Below are 9,292 nucleotides of genomic sequence, written 5' to 3'. Positions count from 1 at the left end.
CGATGATATAATTTCAAAGATATTATTATTTTTTATTTTTTAAAATGCATTTTTAAATATATAAATGGATTCAGCGCCCTAAAAAACTATTGGGGCACTCAAATTTTGTAGATTAAACAACTTAATCTTGAAGTTTTTAAAAATCTCTACCATATTTTGATTAAAATTGTTGAGATAAAAATGCCCATATAGAGCAATTTCTTCTAAATTTAGCTAGACAAAAGATTTAATAAATAATATAAAATTTTATAATTTTATTAAGTAAATGTAAAAAGTTAAATATAAATTTAGAAATAAACATATATGTGTGTGTGTGTGTGTGAGTGAATGATGTTATTGGTTATTTAAAAAATAGTATGAAATTTTATAATTTTATTGAGAATATGATTCCTCTGACACCATGTGCACCATCTTGAACACTCCTATAGAGTAGGATATATTTCCTTTGGAAGACATGGGGTTCAGAATTAAGTGGCTTGCTAATGGGAAAGTTAGAGATATTAAAAGATACCACGCTGAAATTTTCATAATGAGGTGGTCTATCCTAATCCCTTATACACAAAAACTCCTCAATTTGGTAGTAAAGCAAGGCTTCCCTAAGCCTTGGATGCAAAGCCTTATTGTGCATATCTTTAAAAGTGGGGATAAAATATTTCCTCTAACTACAGGACCATTATGATTAGCCACATTTTAGTTAAACTATGTGGACTCGTTTTGGAAAAGAAGATTAGCCTTTAGCTTGAAAGCCATGTTAAAATAGCTAAAGGGAAAGCTAGATTTAGGATACATCACTCAATTATAGAAAATCTTTTTACTCTTAGGATCATTGTAGAGAAATGTCACAATAATAAAATTGATCTATTTTATTGTTTTTTTGACTTTTAAAAGGCTTCTGACACAATTCCTCATGATAATCTATGGAAACGGCTAGAAGAGATAATGGTTCCTCTTGAGTTGAGGGTTGCTTTGACTGGGCTATACGAGAATGCTATTTCCAAACCCATGACCACCAAGGGTTGGTCAGAAGAAATTAAGTGCAATATCAAAGTTAAGCAAGGGTGTCCCCTATCTCTTACATTTTTGGCATTTACATTGATAAGCTAGAAGAGTGTTTGGAAGCTATAGGATGTGATGGCCCCAGGCTCACTTCTATGGTCATTCCTCTTCTCCTTTATGATGTTAAAATGATTCTTCAAGCCAAGAGCCATGACGATCTTGATAAACAACTTAGAATCCTCTAAGATTATTGCTGCAAGATGAGTATAGTTGTTAATACCAACAATACTAAAGTCATGATAATAACCACTTGGAGAAAGTTTCTCCATACAAGTATCTAGGAATTGACATTCAATGTCACCTCAAATAGAATTATAGAATGGGGGCTGGAAAACTTATTATGGGCTTGAAAACAATTGTATGTTGACATACCTTTATGTGTGAAGTAAAAAAAGTTTCTCTTTGAGACTCTCGTCACCCTTGTTATTTTATATGGATGTGAGGTTTGAGGTTGTAGTATATCTAGAAAATTGTGGAGGAAGATTGAATTGATCCAAAAGTAATTTATAACCTACAACCTCAAGATTAAAGGAAATATCCCTACCCTATCCTTTTTATTGAAGCTAACCTGCCCCCCATTGAAAGCATGGCTATGATTAGGTATCTTATGAATAAAAATTTATAGAACATGGAAGCCAAGAGGTTCCCCAAAATTGCTTCTAACTCTAGCCTCCAACTTAAGTGAGACTAACATAATGATGTTAGTCTTGGATAAACCATTGGAAGGTAAAGTAGGAGGTCATATTAGAAAATAAGGATAATATTAAAAATATTATTACTTCCAAATTTAAGGATAAGTTGTGGGATGACAACGAGTTAGAGGGAAAAATGAAGCTAAGGTATTATAAGGAGGTGATCAACCCCAATCTTGATAATCGTAATTATCTTTTTCACTTGAGTAGTGATAAGAAGAAAATGAATATTGCTAAAATAAGAAGTAATTCTAATGAAATTCAAAGTGAAATCGAGCTTTGGTCAATTCCCAAAACAACTCGGGACGAAAGAGTTTGTCACCTTTGTGATACTAATAGGGTTGAAGATGAAAATCATTTTCTGTTGGACTACCTAACTCTTACTCATATCCATTCTAATTTTCAAAATCTTTGTCACACTACTAACCTTCTTGACTTGTTAGGTGAGCAAAATTATAGTGATCTAGGAACACATCTCTCACTTCTTTTTTACCATAGAAATAAAATATTAAAGAAACTCAATTAATTTCTTAATTTCTTAAAGTTGGATAGACTATATTGGCCTTAGTGGACATTAATCATCATCATCATCATCATAAAAAAGTTAAATATAAATTTAAAAAAAAAATCAATATAATTTTTTTGTTAAATAATTCGAATAAATTAGTTGTCTATTTTAGAGAAGGCTTCTAGAATTAAAATCTTATCATAAATAATTGGTAAGTGGATGGTAAGGATTTAAGATCTATGGAATATTCTAGATTATTCTTAGTATTAATCATAAATCAAAGATTGAGATTATAAATGGACGGTGTCTAATGAGGCGACAATTTTTCACAGGTGATAACTTTTTCATAGGAATCAAATGTTTTTTGTTCTGCAAAATTTTGATTTAGAATTGTTCAAATCCTGAATTTGAAGGTTGAAATAGATTTAGCACCCTCAAAAATTGCCAAGACACCTAAAATTCTATAGTTTGACAGTTGTAACCTCAATTTCCAAAAAGTTCAACCATTTTTTTCTAGAAACAAAAAAATTATATTTTTAGGGTGAAATTGTCACCTAGTTAGACTACTATTTATAAATGTTTAATGAATATGTATAATATGTACATGAGTTATGATTTTTTGGGCATGTGGTAATAGTAAGCCATGGTATTGACCTATAGTATCTTAACAAAGCTCATATATATATATATATATATATATATATATATATATATATATATATATATATATATATTCTTTTATTAATAATAATAATATTAGTATTGTTATTATTATTATAAAATAATGTTAGTTAAGTTTTACAATTTTTTTATTTTAAATTTTGGTGATGTGAGATATATCATGAGATAAGTATTTTGATAACTTTTGGGGCACTTCTATTGTAAAGAGTTCACATGCCAAACTTGTGGTAATAGTAAGCCATGGTATTGACTTATAGTATCTTAACAAAGCTCATATATATATATATATATATATATATATATATATATATATATATATATATATTCTTTTAATAATAATAATAATAATATTAGCACTGTTATTATTATTATAAAATAATGTTAGTTAAGTATTACAATTTTGTTTTTCAAATTTTGGTAATGTGAGATATATTATGAGATAAGTTGTTTGATAACTTTTGGGGCACTTGGATTGTAAAGAGTTCACATGCCAAACTTGTGATTTCAATTAATTGTGAGTGGATTTTAAACAAATTAGATTAGAAAATGGAGTTGTCTTTAATGAGACTTTTTGAAGTTTCTGGTGGATTTTCGTACACCTTGAAAACCCCTAGGGCACTTCGATTGTGCAGATTTTACCCATCAAACTTGTGATTTCAATGAATCATTTTAGACAAATTAAATAGGAAAAATATATCCGGAAAAGACAACTCGTTAGAAAATAAACAATAAAAATTTCCAAAAAGTAACTTTTAAAGACTAGTTTTGATGTCAATTAGAATTTATTAGCTATTTAATTTATGTCACTATGAATTTCCAAAATGTTCAACCATTTTTTTTCTAGAAACAAAAAATTTATATCAATTACAATTTTTTTTCAAATTTTGGTAATGTGAGATATATCATGAAATAGGTATTTTGATAACTTCTGGGGCACTTCGATTGTAAAGAGTTCACATTCCAAACTTGTGATTTCAATGAATCCCGAGTGGATTCTAGACAAATTAGATTACAAAATGGAGTTGTATTTCAATGAATTGTTGCCTGATTTTACACAAATTAGAAAAATAAATCGGGAAAAGACAAATCGTTAAAAAATAAACCAAAAAACTTTCAAAAAAATAACATCTAAAGACTACTCGTTTTCATGCCTATTAGAATTTATTAGCTATTTAATTTATGTCATATTGTTAATTATGATTTTCTTAACATATGGTTTTAGTAGGTGATAATATGAGTATGGTTTTAGTAGGTGATAATATTAACTCATAGTATGTTAATATAGTTCATCCATTATATATTATTAAATAGTTATTTTAATGTTAATTGAAATTTAATAATATTTAATTTATAAGACTATATTAATCATTTTTTCCTGTTTTTGTTATATTTTTTAAATATACAATATTAATAAATAATAATATTATAATAAAATTCATTCATAAAATAAAAATCTTCACAATAAAATAACCAGATTAACCCAAAACACTCTTCAAAAAAAACCAAAACATCACTTATTAAAACTACCAATTTGTCGGAATCCCATTTAGAGACAATGTACCTGCATTAAACCACAGGTCAAATCTATGTGAGCTGGAAATAGCAGGAAGCGTGCGTGTAATTTAATGAGAGGTACAGTAAAATAAGAAATGGAACGTATGGAGACAGCCTGGCTGAAGCGCCTTCTCTACACAGTAACCGGTGACCGCGTCTTTGAAAGATGGCTATGAACACCGACGCTCGTACGTTTTTACCATTTATACTCCAAAATCCAATATCTAAATTTAAATGCAATTGCCAGATTGACTCCGTCATGCGCACAAAACGATGGGGTTCCAGCTGGTATGTATAATTGCTCTCTTTTCTTTTCACTTCCTTCTTGGGAGCCTTTGTTATTTCATTGTCTATATAATGGCTGTCTTCTCCCTTACATTGCAGAACGCAGCGGACGTCCCAAGTTTGATTGCAACAAAAAGCAACATGGGGGCTTTCAGGGTATACTCGTTTTTATTTTGCTGTGTTTTATTGGGGTGGGTGTGTACTGTAGTTGAGGGATGGAGGCCATGGCCAAGAGATTCGGGTTTCAAATTTGGGAGCTTCAAAGGCTGGTCGCAGATGGTTGACCTCAACTATCACATGGGTCCTGTGCTAACTAACAACATCACCCTGCACACAATCTGGTATGGTAATTGGAGTATCGACGAAAAGGTCATTATCAAGAGCTTCTTGATGTCCATTTCTGATGTTGACAGTCAGAGCCCATCTGTGAGCAATTGGTGGAAAACGGTTGCGCTGTACACGGACCAAACTGGGGCCAACGTGAGCACAAATATTGTTCTCGGCTCAGAGCGGGACGATCTTTATTCTCTTGGAAAATCCCTCACGCGCCTCACGGTACAGAATGCCATTAAAAATGCAGTCACGGCCCTGCAGAATCCACTTCCCATAGATGCCAAAAATGGTGTTTATCTTCTCCTTACTTGGAAGGATGTGACGGTCCAGGATTTCTGTAAAGCCGCCTGTGGTTTTCATTACTTCACGTTCCCTTCTATTGTGGGCAATACATTACCCTATGCCTGGGTTGGAAATTCCGAGCAGCAATGCCCAGGGACTTGCGCATATCCATTCGCTGTTCCTTCTTACATGAATGGAACACAGCCTCTCAAGGCGCCCAATGGAAATGTGGGAATAGATGGGATGATCAATGTGATTGGTCATGAATTAGCAGAGATGGCTTCCAATACTCTTATTAATGCTTGGTATGCCGGTAATGACCCCACCGCCCCAACTGAGATTGCAGATATGTGTGAAGGAATCTATGGCACTGGTGGAGGTGGAGGTTACACAGGGCAAGTCATGAATGATGCCCAGGGAGCTTCTTTTAACTTGAATGGCGGCCAGAGAAAGTTCTTGGTCCAGTGGCTCTGGAATCCTACTCTGAATGCCTGTTATGGGCCTAATGCTGTCGTCCAACAGTGAACGACAATGGCGGCCTTGCAAATTTAACTTTCCTGGTTTTCCTCGTTTAATCATTCTCCACATGAATACGGCTCTACCATATATTTTTGTCTGGATCGGAGATGGAGCCTTCATTTTGAACTCTGTAAATTTTATTTTTTCCATAAACTCCTTATGGTAATAAAGCTATGCAATATCGATTTTGTCTTTGAAATATTTTCGCTGATCCAAACCAAAAAGTACAATGTCATTTTAAAATTAAGTCAATACATTTGCTTCGTAGGTTTTTTAAAATTGCTTTAAGATTTTAAATATGTGGGATCTTCTCATAGAGTTTGATATTAGTGTTCGTAAAATAGGTTGTTATGGATTTGCTTTTAAGAGTTTAAAAGTTGGGAAAGCGTTTAAAAGTTGGGAGCTTTTATTGTTGACTTTACAGAAAATGGTTTACTATATTAATTAGATGAAAAAGTGATTTGTTTTATAGATTATCTTTAATTTTATCTGGTCTTGATGATGAATTACACTTGTTGGTTTGAAAAGCTGTGGCCAAAAATTCTCTCATGTGATTTCTATCGAAAGACTTTGTTTAATAGATGATAATAGTGTTTGTAAAATAGGTTGTTATGGATTTGCTTTTAAGAGTTTATTCAAAGTTTTTATGACTAATCTTGTAAGAGAGTTTAGTGTTTGGGTTAGTCATGAGTATGTTTCCTTTCAGTTAAGTTAATGTTAGGGGTTTGTATATGATGCCTTGTATTCAAAGTTTCTATGACTAACTTTTTAAGAGAGCATAGTGTTTAGGTTAGTAATGAATATGTTTCCTTTCAGTTATGTTGATGTTGAGGGGTTGTGTTGTAGCGTGATGATATGCTATTAGTATGTATGAACATAATGTTTATGGTTGAGTGGTGTTGACCGTGAGCAAAGGGTTTATTAGTTTGGTTGCATATATGAAGGGATTTTGATTTGTGGAGTGTAAGAGGTTGCATCTATATGTTCAAATTTTGTTGTGTATTGTTTTGTAGGAAGATTGTTTGCATGAGTAAAGTATTATATTGTTGTGAGAGAGGGCTAATTGAGTGTGAGAGCAAAGGTTGATTAAAGATTGATAGTTTTGTTGATTAAGTAAGAGAGTTTGTGTGGGTCTAATATGAAAATGGGAAGAAATGAGGCTTATGGTTTGTTGACTTTAGTGCAGATGGATTCATTGTGAAAATTGTGAAATGTGGTCCACAAGAGAGCTTGAAGGTTGAGCCCTTTAGTGATAGCAAGCGGTGGCCTATAGTTTTAGGATGTAGAAACATTTTTCAGGTTGGAGCTTGAGAACTTGGAAGTGGTGGCTTCTGTCCAATGGTGGCTAGATAAACTATTGGGTGTTGGGGCATCCAACATGTGATGGTCTGCGAAGTTCAGAGAGGTAGTGGCCTAGAGTGAGGGTTGCTCGCATGAAGAGCAAGTTGTGGCTTGCACACTGGTGGTGGCTAATGCACGCAGATGTAAAAATAATATTTTATTAATAAGAAGAAGAAGAAGAAGACAACAGCCAATGGTGGTTTTTCCTAGTTGGATTTTCCACATAATATCTAGTGTCCTCATGTGATGGTTTCTTTATGTGTTGTTGATCTCATGTTTATATGTGTTGATCTATTGCTTATGGTTCATGTTTATGCATAGATTTTCTCATGTGTTATGCTACTAGTTGTTTGATAAATTAATGTTTGTTTAAGAAAGAAAAAAAGTGCAAAAAGATTAATCCATCACTACAGTAGTGATTAAACCCCTCTCTTCCAACCGGTTTATTATATAATATTTATAATATGGGGTTTATAATATTGACTTTAATATTAGGTTTATAATATTGGGGTTTATAATATTATAATTTTATATTACGATTTAACATTATGGTTTAATATATTAGGGGTTAAATAATGGGTTTATAATAAAAGATTTATAATATTCGATTTAATTTTAGGGTTTATAATATTGGATTCAATATTGAGTCAAATATTAGGGTTTGTAATATTTGGCTTATAACATTAGGGTTTAATATTAGGTTTAAAATGTTAAATTTTATAAATTGAGATTAAAATATTTGGTTTTATAATATTATGTTTAAAATATTGGGTTTTAATATTAAATTTTATGCTATCAATTGCATTGCAATTTATACATTGCCACACTCAGACATTATAAAATTAGTCAATCACATTTTCCAACATGGTTGACTATATTCGATTTAAGTCTCGGCTCTATCAATCTATTGCCACTTTATCTTTGAGATCAGTGAAGTCATCATCATGGCCCTCTCCACACGAACGAGAAATCTTCTTCTTCTCTCAGCAGGTATGTGTACAGGGAGGGTTCTAATTACCTGATATTCTTTTCTGATGCAAATTTGGCGTCCTCTATTATACAAATGCTAACATGTTACATTAGACAAACAATGTCACCCTTCATAGTTAATGTTTAAATAGTGACCATGATGAAACTTGGTCAATGCTATGTTTGCTATATTTAACAATATTCAACCTCATTAGCCATATTTAACATTTGTGTTTATGATATTGGGTTTTATAATATCATAGGTTAATATTTGGGATTATAATATTAAGTTTAATATGAGGGTTGATAATAACGTGTTTAATTTTAAGGGTTATAATATTGGGTTTTAAATATAAGGTGTTTAATACATGGAGTTTAAAATATTTAGGTTTATATATTAGGATTTATAATATTATGACTTTAGATTAGAGCTCATATATATATTAGACTTTGTAAATGTGAAGTTAGGTTACACTTTTTGTTCTTATTTGAGAAAACAATATCATTTTTAAAAAAAATTCAACTTTCGGCAAGCTTCTTTTTAGAATTTCATTTTATAGTAAAAGTAAAATTTGTCAGAAATTTTATTACCTTTCTATTACTTACTTTTAAAAAAAAATTATTCACATTTAATATATCAACTTAGTAATTGTTTGACTATGTGTTCTTTGCAAATCAAGGGATTCATAAAAAGCCATGTTTTTTGGCACTAGTGTATTCTTTGTTAATCTTGTGTTTTTTGAAAAAAAATATGTTGCAACAACCTAGACAGAGTCTACTTCGATATGGCTATATTTACTAGCATTTGCACCAGATGTTGCAAAGAAAACGCCGTAAGGCATAAAGTGCGGAAATTCATTATCCATGTAGTGTGTGCATTATTCAACAAGGTGGATCTCTTTATATTTGTTGCAAACATTTGTGTTATTGCATTGCTAATTTATTTAGAATCTACTACTACCTCCTCTTCTTGGAATATTAAATTTCTTATCACCCCATGATGACAATCCCTCTAATTATTGGAATCACAATTTTTTCCACTTTAGTGGGTTTACCGTCAACCTAAAGAAAC

General features: G+C 31.6%; 1 pseudogene; it reads left to right on the top strand.

Moving 5' to 3' along the window:
• Nucleotides 1–4,848: 4,848 nt before the first annotated feature.
• On the top strand, nucleotides 4,849–5,917 carry LOC149257040 (protein EXORDIUM-like 3 pseudogene; annotated as a pseudogene).
• Nucleotides 5,918–9,292: the final 3,375 nt, after the last annotated feature.

The sequence above is a fragment of the Pinus tabuliformis genome, chromosome 6 (genome assembly GCF_031772625.1).
Source record: "Pinus tabuliformis cultivar Carrire ecotype Pingquan chromosome 6, CPIR1, whole genome shotgun sequence".
Taxonomy (NCBI): domain Eukaryota; kingdom Viridiplantae; phylum Streptophyta; class Pinopsida; order Pinales; family Pinaceae; genus Pinus; species Pinus tabuliformis.
This window is presented reverse-complemented; position numbering and strand designations above follow the sequence as displayed.